The 26,995-nt window shown below is 43.1% G+C and overlaps 1 pseudogene; it reads left to right on the top strand.

Moving 5' to 3' along the window:
• The first annotated feature begins 2,294 nt into the window (after positions 1–2,294).
• Positions 2,295–26,995, top strand: part of LOC102119109 (prostaglandin E synthase 3-like) — a 147,601-nt pseudogene continuing 122,900 nt past the window's right edge.

The following is a 26,995-nucleotide window of genomic DNA, read 5'->3' as shown; positions in this document are numbered from 1 at the left end:
CAAAGTGCTGAGATTACAAGCACGAGCCACTGCACCCAGCAGATGACACTACTATTTTAAGATGCTATGTCTGGGGTTGTTTGCTAAGTACCAATAGGTCACTGAACATTCACTTTTCATCCTTACCTCTCTGATGAAGCAGTTCCTTTCAAGAACAGTAATCTAAGTCTCAACATTTAGTAACCCTTTTTGCTTGTTTTTCTTTCTTAACAGCTGCAAGGCATATAATACTAATGAAATTATTTTTTTTTTCTTCATGCTTTCTTCTTTCATTTCTGTAACATCCTCTGGGACACAATTTCTTCCCCTCATCCCCTAGATTAAATGTTCCCCAAGGTACTGTACTTGGACATTTCTCTCTATGCCCTCTTGCTTGATAGTCTCTTCCAATCTCATTGTTTTAAATCTCACCTCTATGCAGGTAATGTTCAAATCCTTTAAGAGGCACAATGATTAGAAGCTCAAGGTCTGGAAATGGGCCAGACAGAGTTTTAATCCCGGATCTGCCAATTACTAGCCATGTGACAATGAACGAGTGGCTTAACCTCTCTAAACCTCCATTTTTCGCTTCTCTTAAATCTGGATAATAATTGGATCTTGCTAATAGGAATATCACTTGAGCCTGCCACAAAGTGCTCAATCAGTGCTTTTCAACATTTTAGTTTTTCATATTACTGCTTCCATTAGAAAAATGATAATGCCAGTATGCATTCTGGGATAAATGGAAGCGGCTGCTCAGGTCAAAGACAATTAGTCTGGGGGCTTTGGCCTCTCCAGCCCCTGCCCAGCCCCCACCCTACTGCGTAATCAATATTTGGGCCCATCAGCTCATTACTGGCACACCAAGGGGAAACTTTACAGGAAGTCGTAGCAGTCACCCTTATATCTGGCCCTGATCTCTCTCCAGGGCTCCAGGCCCACAGTAACAACTCTCTGCTGGGCACTATCCCCACCACCTTCATCCCCAAACCAGATGATGATTCTCAAAGTGAGATCCAGGGTCAGTAGCATCAGTGCCACCTGAAACCTCTTTAGAAATGCAAATTCAAGCCCCAACCCAGACCAAGTGAACCAGCAACTCTACGGATGCGTCTGGCTATATGCATTTTAACAAACTCTCCAGGTAATTCTGATGCAGGTAAAAGTTAGAGAACAGGTGACCTATAGTGATATCAACTCTGAGGACCAAGCATGCTCCTCCAGCTTTGTTTCCTACTTGGGTTAATTAGTTCCACTACCCTCCCAGCTACCTGGGCTCATAAACCTCCCATTCATTCTTGAATTTTCCATCCTGTCTGCCAGCTATATCTAGTCAGTCACAATCCTGTCTTTGCCTCTAACAAAGTTAGTCATTATTCACATATTCCTTCCTTCCTTCCTTCCTTTCTTCTTTCCTTCTTTCTTTTTTTTTTTTTGACAGAGTTTCGCTCTTGTTGCCCAGGCTGGAGTGTAATAGCACGATCTCGGCTCACTGCAACTTCTGCCTCTCAGGTTCAAGCGATTCTCCTGCCTCAGCCCCCTAAGTAGCTGGGATTACATGCTTGTGCCACCACACCCAGCTAATTTTATATTTTTAGTAGAGACAGGGTTTCTCCACGTTGGTCAGGCTGGTCTCGAACTCCCAACCTCAGGTGATCCACCCGCCTCGACCCCCCAAAGTGCTGGGATTACAGGCATGAGCCACTGCGCCCGGCCCCACATATTTCTTTCTTGGCTCTGTTCCCACAACCACTCCCGAGGAAGTGCTGGCCAGTTTCTCTCAAACCAATTCATTTAAAAGCCAATTTGCCTGTGACCAATTTCACTAACAGCCAGTTAGGATAAAGCAAATTCATTTAAAAATTAATTCCATGCAGATAAATTGGCCCATTTTTTTTTTTTATGACTTCTACTACTTCTAAGTTTACTAAGTCTTTACCCCTCCAGATATTATAAATATACAAATACCTAATTCTATTTATCTAGTGTTTTACACGTTAATTTTTTTACACTTGACTCTTGAATTGTCTGGAATGTGTTTTGGCTTCTCAGTGTCAAGCGAAGGTCAAATTGTTTGCCTGCTTACCATGCAAGGGAGAAAGCTCCTCATTTACAAGTCTAAGTTCTGAGCTCTCGGCCATTACAACTTTATTCCCCGCACGGCCAAGTAGAAAGATCAAAGACCATACCCAGGAAGGCTGAAGTGCTGCCGTTGTTGTTTCACAAGGGAGCGATTGTCCCACTTTCCACATTTTGTAGCAGGACAAGCCGCAGACAAAACCCCTCAGACACCCAGTTAAAGAAGGAAGGGCTTTATTCAGCTGGGAGCTTCGGCAAGACTCACATCTCCAACAACCGAGCTCCCCGAGTGAGCAATTCGTGTCCCTTTTAAGGGCTCACAGCTCTAAGGGGGTCCATGTGAGAGGGTCGTGTTCAACTGAGCAAGCAGCGGGTACGTGACTGGGAGCTGCATGCACCAGTAATTAGAACAGAACAGAACAGGACAGGGATTTTCACAGTGCTTTTCTATATAATGTCTGTGATCTATAGATAACATAACTGATTGGGTCATGGGTCGGTCTTTAACTACCAGGCCCAGGTGTGGTGCTGAGCTGTCTGCTTGTGGATTTCATTTCTGCCTTTTAGTTTTTACTTCTTCTTTCTTTGGAGGCAGAAATTGGGCATAAGACAATATGAGGGGTGTTCTCCTCCCTTAATTTGACTGACTTTCTGGGAATAAACTTACTTTCTTATTAGCATCTTGAAATGGGCTTACTTGCAAGAAAGTAAGGCAGAAGTGTCCTTGGACAAATTAGCTCTTAAAATCCTTAAATGTTCAAAAATTAGTATAAGGAAACAACAGAACCAGCATGGGTGAGGTCTGGGCATGATGGGTGGTGTCATCGCCTCACCTGTATTTCTTTACTTTTTTTAAAAAAATTGGCTGGACGTGATGGCTCACTCCTGTAATCCCAGCACTTTGAGAGGCTGAGGCGGGTGGATCACCTCAGGTCAGGAATTCGTGACCAGCCTGGCCAACATGGTGAAACCCCATCTCTACTAAAAAGACAAAAATTAGCTGGGCGTGGTGGCACTCACCTGTAATCCCAGCCACTCGGGAGGCTGAGACAGGAGAATCGCTTGAACCCAGGAGTTGGAGGTTGCAGTGAGTCAAGATCGCACCAGTACACTCCACCCTGGGCAACAAGAGTAAAATTCCGCCTAAAAAACAGCAACAAAAAAATAATAATGTAAGGAATCTAAACCTTCTAGATATTCCCTTCCTCTGAGGCACTTTATCTCCCTGCTTTTCTACTGCCATTGTGGCCTGTGGAAAGGCAGGACAGAGAAGGAGGAAATGGGGAAGGAGAAGTGACTACCAGGTAAGAGATGGTGGGCCCACCCTTTCTGCCCCCAGAGGATGAGGCAGGGACTGGAAAGCATAGGGGAAAAAAGTAGTATCTTTTCTCATCCAATGCTAGGCTCATGGCTAAGACTCAAATAACAAAAATCAGATTAACAAGAGAGTGCATATGGATTTATTTCATATAGGTGTTATGTGACACGGGAGCTTTCAGAAAATGAAGACCCAAAGGAACAAGAGATCTGTGGATTTTCATGGACAGTCATCTGTGGATTTTCGAGGACAGTCATGCAGAAGCATACTTGGAGAATGGGGATTATCTTGAGGTAATGAACTTGGTGGTGGGAATTTAACAAATCCTGTTTATTCACATTCCTCTTAGCCTTTGTGCATGACATTCCTTCCCTCTGGGCATAGGGCAGGACACCTGTCACATGAGGATTTTCAGGGGAGGAGGACAAGGTCAGAGAGTGACCTTCCTAGGTTTTATGAGGCTTTATGACTTGCTTCAGAGAAGAAAGGCAAGAAAAAGGTGAGGTAGGCCGGGTGTGGTGGCTCACACCAATAATCCCAACACTTCAGGAGGCCGAGGCAGGCGGATCACTTGAGGCCAGGAGTTCAAGGCCAGCCTGGCCAACATGGTGAAACCCCGTCTCTACTAAAAATACAAAAAATTAGCTGCACATGGTGGTGGATGCCTGTAATCCCAGCTATTTGGGAGGCTGAGGCAGGAGAATCACTTGAGCCTGGGAGGCGGAGGTTGCAATGAGCCATGATTGCACCATTGCACTCCAGCCTGGACAACAAACCTGGACAATATTGAAAATAAAAAGAAAGAAAGAAAGGAAAGAAAGAAAGAAGGAAGGAGGGAGGGAGGGAGGGAGGGAAGGAAGGAAGGAAGGAAGGAAGGAAGGAAGGAAGGAAGGAAGGAAGGAAGGAAGGAAGGAGGGAAGGAGGGAAGGAGGGAGGGAGGGAAGGGAGGAAGGGAAGGGAGGAAGGAAAGAAGGAAGGAGGGAAGGAAGGGGAGAGAGAAAGAAAGAAAAGAAAAAGGTGAGATAGCCTTCCTGCTTCTGCTTTTTCAATTTCCAAGGTGCCATATTTTGAGGCAGTGTTTCCTACACCACTGCAGGAGATAAGGGTTGGACACATTTGGGATGACGACTCCCTTTCCGGTGTCTATCCAGAAGGGGTACAGCATCACATTAAAAAGAGGGGGAAAGCCAAAAACAGAGGGCTCCATGTGGGGAAGCCTCCTGTGCAGGCTGGCTCCAGGCAACATGGGCAACTGTAGAACTACAATAGGTTTGTTGCCTGATGCACCCAGTAAGTCAATACTCTGAGACTCCAGGTTGCAGCAGAGACAGGTGTAATCTCAGGTTCGCTGAATGAGGAGATGGGAGGAAACCTCACATTCATCTCCCCAAGAAGTGTGGGCCTAGGGCTCTTGGGGGTTTTGGAGTAGGGTGAAGTGTGGGGATCATTGATTGGTTGAAGAATGCAGGGTGAAGTCATGGGACAGGGAGATGAAGAAGCTGTATCCTTATGTGGATCCTGTTTCTCTGTAGGAGTTGTCAAACCGGTTGCTGGAATTCTGGGTCTGAAAAATATCGTAAGTGATCCTTAAGCCAAAGCGTTATGATTCTAATGTCAGAGATTCTATCTATAGAAACAATGGGGGATGCAAATAGTCAGGATCTAGTGCCATATAATTTTCAGCAAAAAGGAAGTGCACCAAAGAGCACCCTGTTTAATACTTATTATATTCCTGTCCAGAACCCCACATGCAATTCTTGTCAACCTGTTAGGGACAGCTTCAGCTGCAGCCAAGGGAAAGGGACAGGGGCACCTGTTAGACACAGAGAGTTCTGGGAACCTGGCCCAAGTTTCCCTCAACTCCTGTGTGACATGAAGGAAAGTTCTTTCTCACCCCAGAATGGAGAGGAAGGCCACTGCACTGAGAGCAGCGGACCCGGCCTGGGAGCTGTCATGGCCAGAGAAAAACATGTCCCTCCTGAAGAGGCCTCAGAGATTTGACAGAAATGCAACTAAACTCAGAACAATTTCTAGAACTCCTAGGATCTTGTGGGGTTGCATTAGCAGGGGAAAACCACCAGGGCCTGTTGTAGCCAAGAGCCAACCAGAAAGAAGTTTCTCATGTTTACCTCATGGACACTGACCAAAGGCACTGGGGCCAGCCCAGTGCAGTAGCCCCCATGGACACCAGGAAGCTCCAGAGGCCAGTCAGAGGGTCTAGATGAGAGTCCTCTTCCTCTGTGGCCACCATGTTGCACACCTGGGTCCCTGCACCCAGAGAGGAAGATAAAGGAGATGGAACATTTTCCTAAAATGACTGTTTAAACCTGTATTAGTCCATTCTCACGGTACTATAAAGAACTGACTGAGACTGGATAATTTATAAAGGAAAGAGGTTTAATTGACTCACAGCTCTGCAGGGCTGGGGAGGCCTCAGGAAACTTACAGTCATGGCAGAAGGAAAAGGAAACAGATCCTTTTTCACATGGCAGCAGGAGAGAGAAGAATGAGTGCCCAGCAAAGAGGGAAGCTGCATATGCAAACATCAGATCTTGTGAGAACAAACTCATTCTCAGGAGAACAGGACAGGGGAAACCACCCCATGATCCAATTATCTCCACCTGGTCCCTCCCACGACGCGTGGGGATTATGGGAACTGCAATTCAAAATGAGATTTGGGTGGTGACACAGCCAAACCATATCAAAACCTATAGACACAGAGGGACTGATTAAAAGGCTTGACTGTGCGCCTACCTCCACTGTCCGTCACCACTCAGTCAGGTGAGGGAGGATGAGGAAGATTATATCATTACAGAAAATAAAGAAAAACATTTTCTTTGCACTTCTTAGTAGATGTGTGCAAATTGCCCCCATTACATAATAAAAAGAAAATACAGTTGACCCTTGAACTGCAACAGGACAAGCCACAGACAAAACCCCTCAGACACCCAGTTAAAGAAGGAAGGGCTTTATTCGGCCGGGAGATTCAGCAAGACTCACGTCTCCAACAACCGAGCTCCCCGAGTGAGCAATTCCTGTCCCTTTTAAGGGCTCACAACTCTAAGGGGGTCTGTGTGAGAGAGTCGTGATCGATTGAGCAAGCTGGGGTACGCGACTGGGGACTGCATGCACAGGTAATTAGAACGGAACAGAACAGGACAGGGATCTTCATAGTGCTTTTCTTATGCAAATAACCGATTAGGTCAGGGGTCCATCTTTAACTACCAGGCCCAGGCTGTGGCCCCAGCCTGTCTGCTTGTGGATTTCATTTCTGCCTTTTAGTTTTTACTTCTTCTTTCTTTGGAGGCAGAAATTGGGTATAAGATAATATGAGGGGTGGTCTCCTCCCTTAGAACAACACAGGTTTGGCTGTGGGAATCCACTTATATGTGGATTTTCTTCCTCCTCTGCCACCCCTGAGAGAGCAAAGCCAACCCCTCCTCTTCCTCTTCCTCCTCCTCAGCCTACTCAATGTGAAGATGACAGGGTGAAGATCTTTATCATGAGCCACTTCCACTTAATAAATAGTTAATATATTTTATCTTCCTTGTGATTTTCTTCATAACATTTTCTTTTCTCTAGCTTACTTTCTTGTAAGAATACAGCACAAAGTGCATATAACATGCAAAATATGTGTTGAGCTCTTACCAGTAAGGATTCCAGTCAGCAGCAGGCTATTAATAGTGGGAAGTAATAAGTTATATATGAGCCAGATGTGGTGGCTCACACCTGTAATCCTAACACTTCGAGAGGCCAAGGCAAATGGATTGCTTGAGCTCAGGAGTTCAAGACCAGCCTGGGGAACATGGTGAAACCACAACTCTACAAAAAAATACAAAAATTAACCAGGCATGGTGGCACATGCCTGTGGTCCCAGCTATTTGGGAGACTGAGGTGGCTTGAGCCTGGGAGGTGGAGGTTGAAGTGAACAAAAATTGCACCACTGCGCTAAAGCCTGGGCAACAGAGTAAAACCTTGTCTCAAAAAAAAAAAAAAAAAGTTATATATGGATTTTCTAATGCAAGGTTGTTGGTACCCCTAACTCCTGCATTGTTCAAGGGTCAACTGGACATCCAAAAGCCTTAAAAACTCAGAAAGATCTGGAAATTTCCTACCATAATTTAACTGTTCATTTCCCCCCACAAAACAGGGCCAACTTGCATTACTTTTAAGTTTATTAAATATTTAATAAATAAAAACTAATATTTATAAAGCAATATATAATGTATGAAAAACAGTAATTTAACAAAAACCAAATGCACAAGGATCTGTTTGTCAAAAGGGCACACCTATAACCCTGAAGACCATCCCAGCCCCTTTGTTCCTGCAGAGAAATCACCGTCCTTGGTTTCGCATTCATCGTTCTCTTGTTTTCTTAACAGTTTTACTATGTATTTTTGTTTCTCTAAATAATATGTTGTTCAGCTTTGCAGGGTTGTTTGTTTGTTTGTTTGTTTGTTTGAGATGGAGTCTCGCTCTTATTGCCCAGGCTGGAGTGCAATGGCACAATCTTGGCTCACTGAAACCTCCGCCTCCCAGGTTCAAGTGATTCTCCTGCCTCAGCCTCCCAAGTAGCTGGGATTACAGGCTGTTGTTGTTGTTGTTTAAACTTTATATGGAGTCTTTGTTGTATGTATTCTTTGGGGACTCTTCTTCTTTGGGTCAGCGTTGTGCTCCTTAGATGCTCCCATGCGGTTGTGAGCAACTCTAATTCATTCATTTTTCACTGATTAGTGTTCCAGTGCATCTAGACCACCATTTAGTCACTCACATTTGGAGTCTCCTCTTGTTAGTTATTGCCTACAGTCCTGCTCTGCACATTCTTGTATGGATTCTGGAGTGCACAACCCAAGAGTTTCTCTAAGGTAAATAATCTAGGCAGGACCAGCTGATGCTATGAAACCTGTACAGACATATAGGACCCCCATGCTTAGAAGGACCCTATGTCTCTGTTATTGGAACCCTACTGTCTCTGTCTTGACATCTTAATTTTTTTTTTTTTTTTTTAGAGTCTCACTCTGTCATGCAAGCTGGAGTGCAGTGGTGCAATCTTGGCTCACTGCAACCTCCACCTCCGGGGCTCAAGTGATTCTCCTGCCTCAACCTCTTGAGTAGCTGGGACTACAGGTGCCCACCACCACACTCAGCTAATTTTCATATTTTTAGTAGAGACAGGGTTTCACTATGTTGGCTAGGTTGGTCTCGAACTCCTGACCTCAGGTAATCTGCCTGCCTCAACCTCTCAAAGTGCTGGGACTATAGGAGTGAGCCACTGTGCCTGGCCAATATCTTAATTTTTTAATAAGGGACTTTGCATCTTCATTTTACAGCTGCCCCCACAAACAATGTAGCTGGTCCTATCCTTAGAGTGGACTTTCTGGGTCACAGTGTCAACTTTAGTAGCCCATTGTACTGTTGCAGACTTTGCAAATGGTTTTTCAAAGGTGTTACATCGTTTACATTTCCTACCAGCAACAGATGAAAGTTCATATTGGTTCACATCCTTGCCCACACTTATTGTCCAGCTTGAACATTTTTGTCAACCTGGTGGGTATGAAATGCATTTTGTTGTATCAATTTTTTATTTTTTTTAAAGACAGAGCTTCACTCTGTCAACACCTTGATTTGGCTTTGTGAGACCCAGAGCAGGAAAATCAATCAAGCCCACCCAGACTTCTGACCTAAAGAACTGTGAGATCATGTGTTTGTGTTGTTTTAAACCTCTTAAGTTTGTCGTCACTTGTTAGCGCAGCAATAGGAAACACAAGTGCCTGTTTGTGGGTAGAACGCTGAAGTCAGACAGGTGTGTTCAATCCTTTTACTGTCACTTAAGAGCTTTTCAGCCTCTCTAAGCTTTTGTATCCTCATTGTTGAAAAGAATAAATGGTGTAAATTCCTATTTAGCTTAGTTCACACAGGTTCTGGGAAAATTCAAAGTTATAACATATCAAATGCCTCATGTGCAACGGATTCACAAGCAATAACCTCCATACACAAGCCGTGCTCCTGTATCCACGCCTTTGTCTTGCCTCTGATGCTCTAATTTCTTCACACCCACCTGCTACCCATTCTCCAAGGCCCATCAACAATGTCACCTCTTAGGCAGAACTTCTGTGGCCCATCAAATACAAGTAATATCTTTGTCATGAATTCTTGTAGCGTGCCATGTTTACCTCTCTCTGTCAGAGTAAGATTAAAGCTCAGGTCTCTGATTTCTGTCGAACATTAGGAAACAACAGAAATGAAATGCAGAACGTTAAAAGTTCCTATAGGGCCCTGCTCATTGCACCACTGAGCTCTGGGAGCAGGTGCAGGTAGAAGGTACCGCTCGCCCCCAACCAGCAGTCTATGGACTCTCTGAATCCCAGTCATCGCCTCTCAGGATGAAAACTATGTACTAGTAAGGAAGGAGGCCACTACTCCTCCTGCTGCCCTCCTCCCCCCACCTTGCCTAGTTCACAAGACAGGAGGAAAGAGAGAAAGAAACAAAAGTAAGATGAACAACCAGACAACCTTGGCACCACCACCCGGCCCTAGGAGTTAAAAAAAAGTAGTAATAATAATATCAACCCCTGACCTAAACTACTTGTGTTATCTGTAAATTCCAGACACTGTATGAAAAAAAGCATTGTAAAACTTTTTGTTCTGTTAGCTGATGCATGTAGGCCCCAGTCACGTTTCTCACACTTGCTCTATTTATCACGACCCTTTCACGTGGACCCCTTAAAGTTGTAAGCCTTTAAAAAGGCTAAGTGTTTCTTTTTCGGGGAGCTCGGTTCTTAAGACGCGAGTCTGCTGACATTCCCGGCTGAATAAAAAACCTCTTGTTCTTTAATCCGGTGTCTGAGGAGTTTTGTCTGCGGCTCGTCCTGCTACACTAGGATCAGGAAGTGTTATGGGTTGAACTGTGTTCCCCCAAAATTCATATGCTGAAGCTCTAATCTCCGGTGACTGTCGGAAGTTAGGGCCTTTATTTTAGTTATTATTATTATTATTTTAATTATTATTTTTTTTTTGAGACAGAGTCTCACTCCGTCGCCCAGGCTGGAGTGCAGTGGCACAATCTCAGCTCACTGCAAGTTCCGCCTCCTGGGTTCATGCCATTCTCCTGCCTCAGCCTCCCAAGTAGCTGGGACTACAGGGGCCGACCACCACGCCCGGCTAATTTTTTTGTATTTTTAGTAGAGACGGGGTTTCACTGTGTTAGCCAGGATGGTCTCGATCTCCTGACCTCGTGAGCCGCCCGCCTCAGCCTCCCAAAGTGCTGGGATTAGAGGTGTGAGCCACCGTGCCTGGCCTAGGGCCTTTAAAGAGGTGATTAATTAAAATGAAATAATTTCTTAACTATGCTTAAATCACTATTATGAATTTATTTACATACTACTTACCTCCTTGGAGAGATTACAACTTCCTGGGGCAGCAGCTGTGATCTCTTGATGACTGTTGAGCTCCAGCAACGAGTACAGGGCCTGGTGCTTAGTAAACAGTTAATGAATATGTGTTTAATGAATGAAGCCCAGTTCACAAGGAAAACAGCACCTGAGCTTTAAAGATGTGAACCCCAAATATCTGGAATCTGAGACAGGTCTCGATCAATTTAGAAAGTTTATTTAGAAAGGTGAAAGGCATGTCTATGACACACCCTCAAGGAGGTCCTGGCAACATGTGCCCGCGGTGGTTGGGGTGCAGCATGCTTCTGTACATTCTAGGGAGACAGGAAGACATGAGACGTCAATCAATATGTGTATGTGTAAGATGTACGTTGCTTTGCTTCGGTCCAGAAAGGAGGGACAATTTGAAGAGTGGGGTAGTGGTTTCCAGGCCACCCAGGCTAGACAAAAGAGACAGAAGGTTGCATTGTTTTGAGTCCTTGATCAGACTTTCACTGAAAACACAAGTTAGTCTGGCTCAGTGAATCTGCATTTTTACTTAACAGGACAGAGGAAACCATCAGATATGCATTTGTCTCAGGTGAACCTCAGACAGATGACTTTCTGTCCGGGGAGGTGAAGATAAGTTACCAGTTTACATTGCTGGGGTGAAATTCAACAGAATGGTTTCAGGATAAAGAGCTTGAGGCTCACAAGGAATTTCCTTGTGGGCAAATTGTGAGGGAGGTATGTAGCTTTTTTATCTTTGTAGCTATCTTACTTACGAATAAGATGGGAGGCGGGTTTGCATGACACAGATCCCAGCTTCACTTTTCCCTTGGCTTAGTGATTTGAGGGTCCTGAGATTTATTTGCCTTTCGTAGAGACAAAAAGAATGTTTCAATAAATCACCTTCAATTCCACTAATTTGTTTCTCTAGGCCCAGTCTGAATTATTTTGGATTCTAAATATTTGAGCATTTTAAATAGGCATGGTTTGTGCGGAATCTGATTCAGTCTCTTCTTGACTTTCTAAGGCAAAATCTAGCCCAAACCAACACTTGTTCCCACCTCTTTTCTTTCATTCATGTGATAGTTTCCTGGCGTTTGAAGGGCATTTGGTGTTAGCAGACATTTGCATGCATCCCATATATGTATTTTCCTATGTATGCGTATATATTTGTATATACATACGTGTTTCTCTATTAATATGTTCAATACGCACCCCAAGTAAAATAACCTTATTTAAAATATGTTGAGATTCTCAGGCCTGGTGCTGTGGCTTATGCCTGTAATTCCAACATTCTGAGAGGCCGAGGCAGGTGGATCGCTTGACCTCAGGAGTTTGAGACCAACCTGAGCAACATGGCAAAACCCTGTCTCTACCAAAATACAAAAAATTAGCCAAGTGTGGTGGCGTGTGCCTGTAGTCCCAGCTACTCAGGAGGCTGAGGTGGGAGGTTCACTTGAGCCCGGGAGGGGGAGGTTACAGTGAGCCAAGATTGTGCCACTGCACACCAGCCTGGGCAACAGAGCAAGACTCCTTCTCAGAAAATAAAAGTAAAAGCAAAAACCAAAATAAATAAATATACTGTATTGAGATTCTCTTTCTTTATGTTTCCCCAGGCTCTAGGGGCTAGGTCCATGTTTGAGTGAAAGCTATCAGAGAGCTAATGAGCACAGAATCTAGAAACAAAACATAGGCAGTGTCCTTCTCTTCCTCTCGTGAGAAATGAATCAAAATCGAAGTTTTCCCCAAAGGAGGACAGCCTCCCTCAGCAAAAACACTACTCCTGTTCTTTTCCTCATATCAGCAGTTTGTGCAGTGACTGTGCGTTTTATTTCAAGAAACTCGAGATTTTTCTGTTTAAAGGCCGGAGGAGAATATATTTGGCATGGATCCTTAGAGGAGTAGAAAGCTATCTTTCTACTTGGCCTCGCTTATCTGATTCTCCTCCCCAGAGCAGAACTTCCTATGGCCTGGAGGCTGATCCTCCAACTTGGTACCCAGGAGCCCTGCAAAGATGTAAAGGCTTTGCAAGGCTAGGCTTTGTGGCTTAGCACCAACCCAGCCTGATTTTGAACTAACTGTCCCAGTTGACTGAGATTTCTCTCCTTTTTCTGTTTTCTGGTCCAGGTGTTTTATACCCTTTATTTCTCACTACATATGGCATTTTCCCCTCAGTATTTAAATTGTTGAGGATTTCAACAGTGCCAACATTTAAGGTATAGATCCAGGAAGACACCCCCCAACCCCGACCCTCCATCCCCCAGGTCACTCTAACTGAAGTGCTTCTCTCTGCACCCCACTTAATTTTTTAGAGGCAATATCTGAGATCTTGTGTGACTTTCTGACTAAAGCTTAATTTAATGGAAGGAGATAAAATAAAATTAAGAGCATTTCTGTGTTTGTGATTTTAATATTTACAACTCAGGGGTGGGTGTGAAACAGAAAGCAAAGCAATGCTCGCCCCTGGCTTTTTGGGTTTTGTTTTTTATTGTTGTTGTTGTTGTTTGAGATGGAGTCTCACTCTGTTGCCCAGGCTGGAGTGCAGTGGCGCATTCTCAGCTCACTGCAACCTCCACCCCCCAGGTTCAAGTGATTCTCCTGTCTCAGCCTCCAGAGTAGCTGGGACTACAGGCATCCACACCTGACTAATTTTTGTATTTTTAGTAAAGACAGGGTTTCACCATGTTGGCCAGGCTGGTCTCAAACTTTTGACCTCAGGTGATTCACCCGCCTCGGCCTCCCAAAGTGCTGGGATTACAGGCATGAACCACGATGTCCGGCCTCACCCCTGTTTTTTGTGGGTGTTTTACAGCTCATCAGGAGGCACTGGCATTGTCTTTTTCCTTTCCACCCTCTCAACTAAAAATAACTTCTCTAGAAGGTAGCCTTTCTTACAGGTGTTACACAATGTTGTTTTTAATGTAATTTGTGTGGAAGGATAATTATGAAGTGGCTATCAACTTTGCTTCATGGCCATTTATCCTAACAGTATTTTGTGATGATAGCGTGCCACTGGAGACATAGGGATTTCTATTTCAGTAAGGAAGAAGAATTTACGAAAGTTTCTTCCTGACTTTGATGAAGTGGAGGTCTACATGCCATCCTAACAGAAATGCAGGCCACATTTTTTAAAGCTACCCCAGGGGGAAGACACAACAAACACACAACAGTAACTATTTTTTTTAAATCTCAGCATTTAAGCTATAAATATTAATAGTATCTTCTACTTGTCTAAGCACTTTACCATTACAACAAGATTTCTCATTCATTCTTTTGTGTGTTTCCCACAATTACCTTGTGATAACGGAAGAAAAGCTATTATTATGTCTGTCTTCCTCACGGCAGAACCATAGTTCACAGGCTCAAGGTCAACAATCGGTGAGAGAGCCACAAAAGCTTAAACCTAGATCTAGAGCTTTCTCGCCATATTAATAATGGACTGTCCTTCCAATATAAGTCCAAGGTCTTCGTGTTGCTTCTTCCAGTAATTGTGACAGGCAGTATGAACCATAAACATTCTGTAGCCCCAGCGTTTTATGTCCTGTGATGCACAATGCTTAAAAGCCTGGTCCCAGTTGGGGGCCCAGTCTATAAATGTGAAGTAGACTTTTTATTTAATTGGCCCATGTGGAGATGAAAACTGTGGTCTTAGTTATGTCAGTGCCAGGCTTTAACCATATTTTTTCCAGATTGCTAAAATCGCTTTACAGGTTATCTATTCACACTCCTGCGGTGATACAAATTTTTAACAAGAACAAAAATACAATCTCTGATCAGAATGGAGAAGATAGCATTCCATTCATCACAGTAATTATGAAGTATTTGTTATGTTCTGTTGCGATTGGGGCCCTAATGATACTACAGCCTTCTCTGGTCACCATCCATATTAGCCAAAGAAGTATTTTACAACCGTTCTGCTCATCTGAATAATCTCCAAGGGGAGAACATATTGATTTGGAGTGCTTTTAAAAGGATGGTAATTAATGGATTTAGGATGAGCTATGCTCACCCAAATTACAGAGCAGAGATTTATTTCCCTGGATGGTACTTTTACAGTTTTCCAGTGTTGTGTATTTTGTCTCACCGGATAGGGTAACAGGTTATCATTTGCATTCTATTTTAACTTAGAATAATGCCTTCGATTTTCTTCTATGTCATGTATAGGATTTATGTGATTTTGGTGTTTTTCTCTCATACTAGGGCTTGACCATTAGGGAGAAAACATATGGATCCAAATGATACCCTTGATACCAAGATTTCTTGGATCCATCATGAACATTCCAAAGCTTATGGAAGAGCTATAGGTCACAGGACGGCTAGAGAAGGAGAAGAGAAGCTTATTGGATACAACTTCTGAATTAGAGACAGCCTTTATGTTCAGGCTAATTTCTCCTATCCATTTTGAAAATGGCTCAATTTTTAAAAATTTTTTATTTTTAAGTTCAGAAGTATGCTTGTGCCAGGGGGATTTGTTGTGCAGACTATTTTGTCACCCAATTATTAAGCCTAGTGCCCATTAGTTATTTTTCATTATCCTCTCTCTCCTCCCACCCTCCACCCTCCAATAGGCCCCAATGTCTATTGTTCCCCTCTGTGTGTCCATGTGTTCTCATCATTTAGCTCCCACTTACAAGTGAGAACATGCAGTATTTGGTTTTCTGTTCCTGCTTTAATTTGCTAAGGATAAAGGCCTCCAGCTCCATCCATGTTCCTGCAAAGGACATAATCTTGTTCTTTTTATAGCTGCATAGTATTCCATGATGTATATGTACCACATTTTCTTTATCCAATCTACTATTGATGGGCATTTAGGTTGAATATATGTCTTTTTCTTGTGAATAGTGCCGCAATGAACATACATGTGCACATGTCTTTATGATAGAATGATTTATATTCCTTTGGGTATGTTCCTGTTAATGGGATTGCTGGGTAGAATGGTATTTCTGTTTTTAGGTCTCTGAGGAATTGCCACACTGTCTTCCACAATGGCTGAACTAATTTACATTCCCACCAGTAGCATGTAAGTTTTTTTTCTCTGCAACCTCACCAGCATCTGTTATTTTTTGACTTTTTAATAATACCCTGTAAGGAACATGGCTGCGGTTTGTTCAAGGATAGGCCAAGGTAGGATGTTTACATACTGTGTGACTTGCGAGTTTAGAGCGCAGACGTATAACTCCACTTGTTATCACAGCCATGTAGCCATAACATGGGAAGGCCATCCCTTGCTCTAAGCCAGTATTGTCTGCAAAAGGTGTAATTGCCCTGCTGATACTGTACAGGTGCGCTGGCACCCAGAGAAAGAGAGAGAGAGCCAGAGGGGTCTGTGTTTGTAGATAGACAGGAGGGAGCCAGGACACAGCTCAGCTCACTTGTGCCCAGAGAGAGAAAGAGTTAAGCTGCTGACCCTGAAGGCAAGGGAGAGCCGGCTGTGCTGCTGTGTGTGTGGGAGCTGCTGAACTAAGCAACTGAGACAGGGTGGACAGCGTGAGAGACCTCGTGTGAGAAAGCCGTCAATGAAAACTGCTGCTGAATAAAGCCATGTCTCATCTACCTGCTGTCTCTTGAGTGTTCTTCCAGCTCCCTGCCCCAGGTCCACCCACTCCCCTCAGCCCTCAGCTGGGGCTGGAACCTGACCCTGGGCATGACATAGCCAGAAAAGTGGCTCAATTTTTATAGCGATAAGGGTTGGAGGACTGTGAGAAAAAAAAAAATCTTTTCATGGAGAGAAAAGGTTTAATTTTAGAAAACTTTCAAAATACACTCCTTTGAACTGGGCATGCAGCTTTATACTGTTGTTCCCACGATGCTATGGACATCAGGAGGCCTATCAATGGCTCTAAAAGCCCACGTGCCTCACTCTTTCCCCTGGAGCCCCACAAAGTTGACAGCAATGAAAGAGAGATTTCCGAGGTGGAAACTCAGTTCTATTTTCTTGATGGTATGGTAGTGCGAGAAAGAGAATAGGGAACTGTAGAGGAAGGAAAGAATTTGGTGACAAGGCTAAAAGATTCAGCAGCGTTCTAAAGCATGCCAAGACCAAAGTTGCTGTTTCCTGGTTCTGAATCTAGAAATAGGCCCAGGAAGCAATCAAAACATAACTTAATTCTTGCTATATTAATATTTATAATTATAGCTAACAAGTACTGCACAAAGCACTTTACTTGAATTATTTAATTTAATCTGCACAAGAAGTCTTTTAGGTACCATTATTATCCTCATTTTACCAACAAAGAAAATGATGTTTAAAAGAGGCTGAGTAACTTGCCCAAACTATACTTGTAGTACGTTCGACAGACTGTTACCAATCCCATATCTCCTTGATTCTAGAGTTTGTACTCCCACTAGACGTCTGCCAGAGGATGTTTTGTGGAAGATGCTTCTGCTCTGTGGGGCTTTCCTAATTTGACCCTAATACTAAGGCAGGTTCCCAAGTCTTAACACTTCTCAGGGACTTAGATAAAGGGCAGCCGGGTGTAACAGAAAGAGGCTGAACTAAGAGTCAAAACCTTCCCCAGCAGCTGCACTTGCTAGTCACATGAGCCTGTGCTACTCATTTGGCCTGTCGGAACCTCAGACGTAGGGTAGGAATGATATTTTCTCTTCCAACCTGACATGGATGTTGAAAAGAGCAAATGTGAGAAAACTGTATAGATGAACATGATTTGAAAACTATGAAGTGCTTTCTAAATGTATTAGTGTAAGAGTCAGAGTGGATTTGAGGGGTGAAATCAATTTGGGTAATCTTACACATCTTACACATCACCCCTACCAGGTGGGTGGTTTCCAGGCATTTCAAGGGATTTAAAATAAAAGTTGAATAAGGGAACAGTCTCAGAACACTAACGTACCCGTCGGCCGGGCGCAGTGGCTCACGCCTGTAATCCTAGCACTTTGTGAGGCTGAGGCAGGTGGATCACCTGAGGTCAGGAGTTTGAGACCAGCCTGACCAACATGGAGAAAAACCGTCTGTACTAAAAGTCTAAAAATTAGCCGGGCGTGGTGGTGTGTGCCTGTAATCCCAGCTACTAGGGAGGCTGAGGCAGGAGAATCACTTGAACCCGGGAGACGGAGGTTACGGTGAGCCAAGAGCACGCCATTGCCCTTCAGCCTGGGCAACAAGAGCAAAACTCCTTCTCAAAAACAAACAAACAAACAAACAAAAAAGAACACTAATGTACCAATTTATTTGTCTTCCTTATTTTCCCTAATCTCTCCTTCATGAAAATTAGTCGAAACTATTAATGCTATATTGGACTGCTGTCTTGGGCTTCTCAGTCTCTCTCTTGACTTCCTTATCTGCCAAATAAACATGATGGTCTAGATCTGTGCTGTCAACACAGCACTGGCCATGTGTGGCTACTTAACGGAAATTAAGTTAAATTAAACATTTAGTTCCTCAGTCACACCAGCTACATTTCAAGTACTTACATGAAGCTAGCGGCTATTGCATTGGCAATACAGAGGTAGAGCATGTCCATCATCTCAAAAAGTTGTACTGGAAGGCGCTGGTCGAGATAATTTGTAAAAGCCAATCCAGCTCCAACTCTTATTGAATTAACCTGATTGTTTCTTGTATGCTTTGAATGAAGTCCTTTTGCAATTGATATGTGAATACCTGTGCACATCATGTCAAGGAAGGTATTGGTTTAGTCGACAAAATATATAACAACCGTGGTACATTATATGTGTTGAATATTTTTTAAATTTCTAATTAAAACATTTCCCGAGACAATATATTTACATTAAAAGTCTAAAACAGAGCTGGGCACGGTGGCTTATGCCTGTAATCCCAGCACTTTGGGGGACCGAGGTGGGTGGATCACCTGTGGTCAGGAATTCGAGATCAGCCTGGGTAACATGGTGAAACCCTGTCTTTACTAAAAATACAAAAATTAGCCGAGTGTGGTGGTGCACTCCTGTAATCCCAGCTACTCAGGAGACTGAGGCAGGAGAATTGCTTGAACCTAGGGGGTGAAGGTTGTAGTGAGCCGAGATTATACTACTACACTCTAGCCTGGGTGACACAGCAAGACTGTGCCAAAAAAAAAAAAAAAAAAAAAGTTGAAAAAGGGAGACTTTAATGTGCTTAAAAAGAGGTTTCTTATTTATACCAATTTTTTGTCACTTCCTTTTGAACCTAGAAGGGGGTTTCGCTTATATGTCTTTGTTGTCTGTGTGACCTAATTCTGTCTTAGACAAATAGAGAAAGTGGACAACTCTGCCAAATAACCCTGCAACCTTAAAGCGGGAGCAGTTCTCTGAGAAGCAGCTGCTTCATCCCTGAAGGTATCCGGCATTTCAAACAGTTACACTGAAGAGAAAAAGAATACATTCACTTTTATCCCATTGTTTAAGATGCTGGCACAAACACCACTCATTCATAAACTGAGAATAAGTACAAAAATCCTCTACTACTTCAAGACAAAAATGTCAAAGTTTAAAATTTTTCAAGACAGTTATACCAGGGTTTTTTTTTTTTTTTTCTGTGACAATCTGACAATACTTGAGAATATCTAATTCCACTTTTCTCCTTTTCTCTCTCTCTCTCCTTATCCCACCCCTACGCCTGCTGCTTCTTCTCTGATTTTTTAATCAAAAAAATATGATTTTTAATCATAAAGTGTTTTTTTCCCCTGAATCCTATGCTTTCAAAAATTCCTATAGGCATAATGACACCACATTATGAAAGTATGGAAAACAGCAAATGGTGGAGAAGAGAGCACCGATAGCATCACTAGTTCTTCATAATGGCTATTAGCACTGTCATCTATTTCAAGTTTTCTTACATAAATACTTTTCCAAAATTTTTACTATATAGGTATCATTAAAATATACTTGCAACTATACACTTCCTTTGTGAGACAGGGTCTCACTCTGTCACCTAGGTTAGAGTGCAATGGCGTGATCTCAGCTCACTGCAACCTCCACCTCCCAGGCTCAAGCGATCCTCCTACCTCAGCCTCTTGAGTAGCTGGGACCGCAGGCATGCGCCACCACACCTGGCTAATTTTTTTATTTTTTATATAGACAGGATTTTGCTATGTTGTCCAGGATGGTCTCGAACTCCTGAGTTCAAGCAATCCTCTCACCTAGGCCTCCCAAAGTGCTAGGATTACAGGCACGAGCCAACATGCCTGGCAACTATACACTTAAAACAATTTTTAAAAAATGTCTGACATTTACCAACATAAAATTAGTGTTTTAAATAGAGCACTTATTTCTTTTGTTTACTCATTCCTCCTAAAACCAGCCCTGATGGTTAAGGGAGGAAACAAGAAGCACTGTCTCGCTATAAAAGTGGCATTAAGCCAGATAAGCCTGGTGAAGTTTCATGATGCCAAGTCGTTAAATAAGCTCTCTACAAGGACAGAGTAGGACCTGTCTGCACAGAAGAAAGTCTTATGGAAGTTGGGAGTGGTTAGAAGAAAGCACAGCTATTCCCCAACCACCTCGAAGAAAATACAAGGTTGGTCTTAGACTGTGAAACTATTTATTCAGATTCTCACTGGGATAGTCCAAATCCCACAACCGCCTAAGGCATATGTGGGCTGCAACTCTTATTTTTAAGAATCCTTAAAATTCTCAGTGGATTTGATTTACAGTCCAAAAGAGGATAGTCCACTCCCCTGTCCTAAAGACTTACATAATAATTAAGGTTTTGGGGGGAGTTACAAATAACAGAACCCACATCTGGCTAACTTAAAGAAAAAAGGAGTGAGATGTCATTGGAAAGATACTGGAGTAGCCCATGGAACTGAGGGATGAATTAAAGTACATGATCCTCTTCTTTAGAAAGCTGCCATCAATGTGACTCAGCTCTGAAAACTCCCAGACTCTCTGCCTCTCAGGTCCAAATTTCTATTTCCAAGGCAAGAAATTGAAACAGTTCCATTGAGTCAACCATATACCAACCAACAGTATCACATGGAGCAGGCTTGGATGCCGGAAGATCCTCAGTGACTCCAAGGCATCCACGGTTATCTAGACTCAAAGAGTTCCATCTTATTCTGAGCAACACATTTTCTATATATATCTAACTAGATCTTTCCATTAGGCTAAATATAAATGTTAGTTTGGTGCAAAAGTAATTGTTGTTTTTGCCCTTGAAAGGAATGGGGTGGGTGGGAAATGACTGTGCTTCCTTCTAACCACTTTCAACTTCCTAAGACTTTCTTCGTGCAGAAAGGTCCTGCTCTGGCCTCTAGAGAGCTCATAATGTATTATGAGCTGGGGGATGAGGTCTGCCTTAAAGAGGAGAAAGCCTGTGCGGGGAGGCTAGTGGGGAGGAAATACGTTTAGGAAGAATTCCTGAGGGAGATGTTCCTATGTCCCTCAAATTCAAATACCAACTAGAGTCACATTTAACCAGTAGAACAACCATTCTTTACCCAGTAGCAGTTATACTGAGAGCCGCACCAGCTTCTAGTCACTGCCTGGCAATCTGACAGTGTGAGGCCTTCAGATACATTGTTTTTTGGTTTTTTGTTTTGTTTTGTTTTCTTTCTGCCTCCTAGATTCAAGGGATTCTCCTGCCTCAGCCTCCCGAGTAGCTGGGATTAAAGGTGCCCGCCACCACACCCCGCCAATTTATTTTTTTTGAGATGGAGTCTCCCTCTGTTGCCCAGGCTGGAGTGCAGTGGCATGATCTCGGCTCACTTCGAGCTCCGCCTCCCGGGTTCACGCCATTCTCCTGCCTCAGCTTCCCGAGTAGCTGGGACCACAGGCGCCCGCCATCACGCCCGGCTAATTTTTTGTATGTTTAGTAGAAACGGGTTTCACCCTGTTGGCCAGGATGTTCTCGATTTCCTGACCTCTGGCGATCCACGGGCCACAGCCTCCCAAAGTGCTGGGATTACAGCCGTGAGCCACAGTGACCGGCTGTTCCGCTACATTCTTATGCTGAAAAGTTTAGGAACAGAGAGAGCTGACAATACCAAGTTCAAAAGCAGTTTCACCAGTGGAATCTTCCCTAGGCATGCAGCGAAGACTGCTCTTCTTCCTCAAACTCCTGCAGGAGTGGTTACCTTCTGGGACCTGGCATTACCATAAAGTGTTTTGTGAATCTACATGCTCCCCAATCATTATCATTAGGCTGAGCGATATATCTTACCCATATATTTCTCACTACTTTTAAATATGTATTATTGTTGTGATCAAGGAAAGCATTCCTAGGACGTGTGCAGTGGCTCATACCTGTAATCCCAGCACTTTGGGAGGCCGAGGCGGGTGGATCATCTGAGGTCAGGAGTTCAAGACCAGCCTGGTCAAAATGGCGAAACCCTTTCTCTAAAGAGAACAAAGCCTACGGGGCTTTTCTCTACTAAAAACACAAAAATTAGTCGGGCGTGGTGGTGGGCACCTATAATCCCAGCTACTCTCGAGGCTGAGGCTGAGGCTGGAGAATCTCTTGAAGGGCGGGGGCAGTGGGGAGGGTGCGGTGCAGGGAGGTGGGGAGGTTGCAATAAGCCGAGATCGCACCTCTTCACTCCTGCCTGTGCAAAAGAGTGAAACTCCGTCTCAAACAAACACACGAGGGTCAGCGCGGTGGCTCACCCCTGTAATCCCAGCACTTTGGGAGGCCAGAGGTGGGCGGATCACGAGGTCAGGAAATGGGGACCATCCTGGCCAACAAGGTGAAACCCCATCTCTACTAAAATTACAAAATTAGCCGGGCATGGTGGCCGGCGTCTGTAGTTAATCGGGAGGCTGAGGCAGGAGAATCGCTTGAACCCGGGAGGCAGAGGTTGCAGTGAGCCAATATCGCGCCACTGCACTCCAGTCTGGGCCACAGACGGAGACTCCGTCTCAAAAAACAAACAAAACAAAACAAAACAGAAAGAAAAGCATTCCTGACTTCACAGTAGTTGTATACATATATGCATTTCCTCAGTCAACAAGTAATTCCAGTAACTATTACATGTGGGGATGTCTCAAAGGTTTGCTGTTAAGAAAGGGCCACTCTAGATATGATGTGATAAGGCATAACATGAAAGATCAGCAAATGTCCTGGTATAAAAGGAATAGAGGACAACTGGATAAAAGGAACAGAGGAAACAGGGCCAAGGCAAATCTGATTTTTTAGGCCACACCTGGCTGTGGCTTTAGTCAGAAGTAACTCAAACTAACTCTAAAGCCATTCTTCATAGTAACTGCACTTTGTGATATATAAAATTATGTCTCATAAAAGCTGTGTTTAAATTAATGGCATATTAAATAAACATGTATTTACACTGGGTTAACTGTAGTAATTAAAATTAATTAGTATGCTAATTTCATGAAGTTAAACTCAATAAAGTTAAACTTGCTAGGAAAACAAAAAAGGTGGCTCATGCTAAAAAATGTTGGGAATCACTTTAGTCTTTGCCATTCCTGTGACAAATATGACCTCGTAAGTGATCACTGACTCTCTGAGAAAAAAAAAAAAATTCCATAAGGAAAGAAAAATCTAACAAGCCTATTGCTAATTATTTCACTTCAGTTGTAACCAGACATAAAGGAAATTCAAATGAATTCGAGGTTGACATTGGTCTAAGGAACAATATTTAGCTTTGAAGGTGAATTTCAGCATTGCTTTCCCTTTTGCTGAATTTGCAATTTCCCATATGGTAAGTGATGCTGATTTGAAATTTGATTTTACTGTCATTTTTTTCCCTAGCAGGTCTCTTAATGACTGAGTTCCAAATTTTGCCTAAATGCTCCAATTGCTGAGCCATAAAGCTGGTACAGTTCTAAAACTATTTTTCAGACAAACTACCATATAAAGCAGTGTTTTAGTGTCACTGTCTGGAGCCTGCGTGGCAGGGCAAGGAGTCTGAGGCAGAGGTGGGAGCTTTGCCAGCTGAAATACGGGCACCTAGACTGTGCAGTTCTGCAGCATGCCTTGTTCTCAGGGGATGCCACAATCACATTGCAGGAACAACTCAAGGCTCCAACAGCAGCAGAAGCATCTTGTTTCCCATTTCCTAACTCACAGCCTTGCAGTGCTTGTCAAGCCTTCATTTCCTTTTGTGCTTCAGGAGAGAAATTGTAGCCTGGTGTCAGCATGGTGATTACCTGACCAAAATGGAATTATGTTGTAGACTGGTAAAGCTGTACCTTCTCATTCCTTTTAACAATGATTTCAATCCCTTTTCTACTTCCCTTTCTATCACCCTGCATTCTCTTCAGTCTCTCTTTCTCCTTGCAGATAGATGATGATAGATAGATAGATAGATAATAATAATAATAGATAATAATAATAATAGATAGATAGATAGATAATAATAATAGATAGATAGATAATAATAATAATAATAGATAGATAGATAGATAGATAGATAGATAGATAGATAGATAGACAGATCTCCATTTCCATCTTTTATCTCTCCCCTCTTCCTAATACAATTCACACCAACAGGACCACAGGCTCCTAGGGCCTCAAGAATCCAAATAAATAGCTAACAGAGTTTTGCAACACCACTCAGAGTCAGGCAGATCTAATTGTAGGTAGCATCATCATTTTCCACCAAAGAAAAGAGAACAAATCCAGGAACAATCAGAGGAAAAATGAAACATTTTTTGTTATTGCTTTTCTTTCTTTTTTTTTTTTTTTTTGAGACGGAGTCTTGCTCTGTTGCCCAGGCTGGAGTACAGTGGCCAGATCTCAGCTCACTGCAAGCTCCGCCTCCCGGGTTTACGCCATTCTCCTGCCTCAGCCTCCCGAGTAGCTGGGACTACAGGCGCCTGCCACCACGCCCGGCTAGTTTTTTGTATTTTTTTAGTAGAGACGGGGTTTCACCATGTTAGCCAGGATGGTCTCGATCTCCTGACCTCGTGATCCGCCCTCCTCGGCCTCCCAAAGTGTTGTTATTGCTTTTCTTTGGAACTGTGAATAATGTCTTTAAATGTCTTTTTAGGTGCTTAATATGTTAGGTCTAAAACTGCCTCGTTGTCCAATTGAAATATTAAGTCACCAGATCAATGATGATACAGTCTGCACTGTTACATTTTAAGAAATAGTAATGATAATAACAATTAACCTCTCCTATGCATTCTTTGTACAATGCAGTGTGCACTGTAACTCTCCTCCCACACCCTGTAGTACATCTGCTGTTTCTCATGCTGCCTGGAGAGCAAACATATTTTCACTCCATCGTGTAACATGGATATCAGGTGCTGGGGGAGGGGACAAGGAAAAGGATGAGAGAAGGGGAGAATGATAAACAGAGAAAGACAAAAAGGGCACAGAGAAGCGGAGAGAAATGTATATATACGGATACATTCTGGACTTCAGGAGGAAGAGAGGTACTGCCTGACTGTTCTCTCCCTGACACTTTCTCTAAGGGGTCCAGGTATACACACAGCTGCATCGTGTCACTGCAGGTCACTCCCAGATTTGTTCCTGTTCATCCAGGAAGAAAGGAAATCCCACCAAAGATTGAGAGACATCAATGAGTGTATTTCCAAAGAAGCCGAAAGAAGATATTTCCATTTGGCCCTCTTACCGTCTATCCAAGCTCAGGAGGGAAATGCATTCAAGAACTTGAATGGCCAGCACAAATTCCGTCCAAGCCATGGAGCAGGGAGGGCAGATGACACCAAGTGTCACACCGGACGGCCGTCTTGCTAATACACCTCGGGATTACATTTGCATTTACACAAAATGTGAGCTTCAGGAGCCAGACGCATTATTTTGGTTAATAGTTTGGCATGTTCTCAGTTTGGAACCCTGAGCATATGTGATGAGTCAGTAATACAATAAAAGTAATGGGGAAGCATTTCTTTCCCCAATGGTGAATTTCTATCCTACTCAGGCAACAGACTTTCCAAATCAGCCATCACAGCTGTCTCCTTCATTCATACCATTTGCCATTAAATATACCCAAGTAGGAAAAAGAGTGTCTTTGTATTTGCTGTTAAATGTAGTCAGAAACAATCTTTATGATCATTTGGGATCAGTATCATCAGCATAATCACAGCTTTAGAGAACAATAATCATACATACGTGTGGTATAGATATGCGGGGAGTCCAATGCAGAAATGCAGAAGAGCCAACGTGCCTGTTAATATTTTACGAAAGCTGCAATTATTACTGAAAATTAACTAATTTACATAAAGGGACAACTTCATATGGAATTTTTTAGCTCAAAGTGTTCAACAAAGTAGAAAAAATGACAGGGGAGGAAGAAAAACCTTAGCCCGTACATTGATGCCTGACATGATACGATTAGAAGTAATCTATATTTTGCAAGTTTAAGAATCATCTCCGGCCGGGCGCGGTGGCTCAAGCCTGTAATCCCAGCACTTTGGGAGGCCGAGACGGGCGGATCATGAGGTCAGGAGATCGAGACCATCCTGGATAACCCAGTGAAACCCCGTCTCTACTAAAAAATACAAAAAAAAAATTAGCCGGGCGAGGTGGCGGGCGCCTGTAGTCCCAGCTACGCGGGAGGCTGAGGCAGGAGAATGGCATGAACCCGGGAGGCGGAGCTTGCAGTGAGCTGAGATCCGGCCACTGTACTCCAGCCTGGGCGACAGAGCCAGACTCCGTCTCAAAAAAAAAAAAAAAAAAAAAAAGGAATCATCTCCAGTTAAGATGTAATATCTTTGTGTGAGAATGTGCAGTGACTCCTAGAGTCAATAACTATGTAAGTATCTGTGTGTGTCCATTTATTGTGTAACAGAGATGATATGTTAAAACATGTTCTCTTTCTTTCTTCTTCCTCACTTGTTTGCATATGACATTTCCCTTCTTCAACCAGAAGATTCCATCTGCCTCGGGGAGAATTAGAATTACTGCAGAAATGCAAAGAGAAAGAAAGTTTTTGACTGCCGGAATAGGATTTTGAAACCCATAGAAATAACAGTCTTGAAAGCCTATAAATTTGAGAGAGAAAAGGGATTTCTAAAGCCTCAAAAACTTCCTTTACATCTAACAAGCAAAACTAGCAGGACTGATCATAAATTCACACTAAGCCATTGCCAGGAAGAATTTAGAATGTGCCATAAAGTTCCAACCACAGAAATAAAACTGAAAAAGGCAACAAAAAAAGCAAATATAAATAAAAAATAAACAGACCAAAAAAAAAAAGACTACAATACAATAAGTTCCAACCAGAACGAAAAGGTTGCACTCAACAGGTTGTTTTGCAATTGTAAGTTTGTGACAAGGGAGTTGTGAGAATGTATGGGATAATATGCCTGAAGCACTGAGCACAATTACTGTCGCTGAAAAGAATCAAGCTATAAAATATTTGAA

This window comes from Macaca fascicularis, chromosome 5 (assembly GCF_037993035.2).
Source record: "Macaca fascicularis isolate 582-1 chromosome 5, T2T-MFA8v1.1".
NCBI lineage: Eukaryota > Metazoa > Chordata > Mammalia > Primates > Cercopithecidae > Macaca > Macaca fascicularis.
The sequence above is the reverse complement of the archived record's forward strand: the minus strand, read 5'-3'. Positions and strand labels throughout refer to the sequence as shown.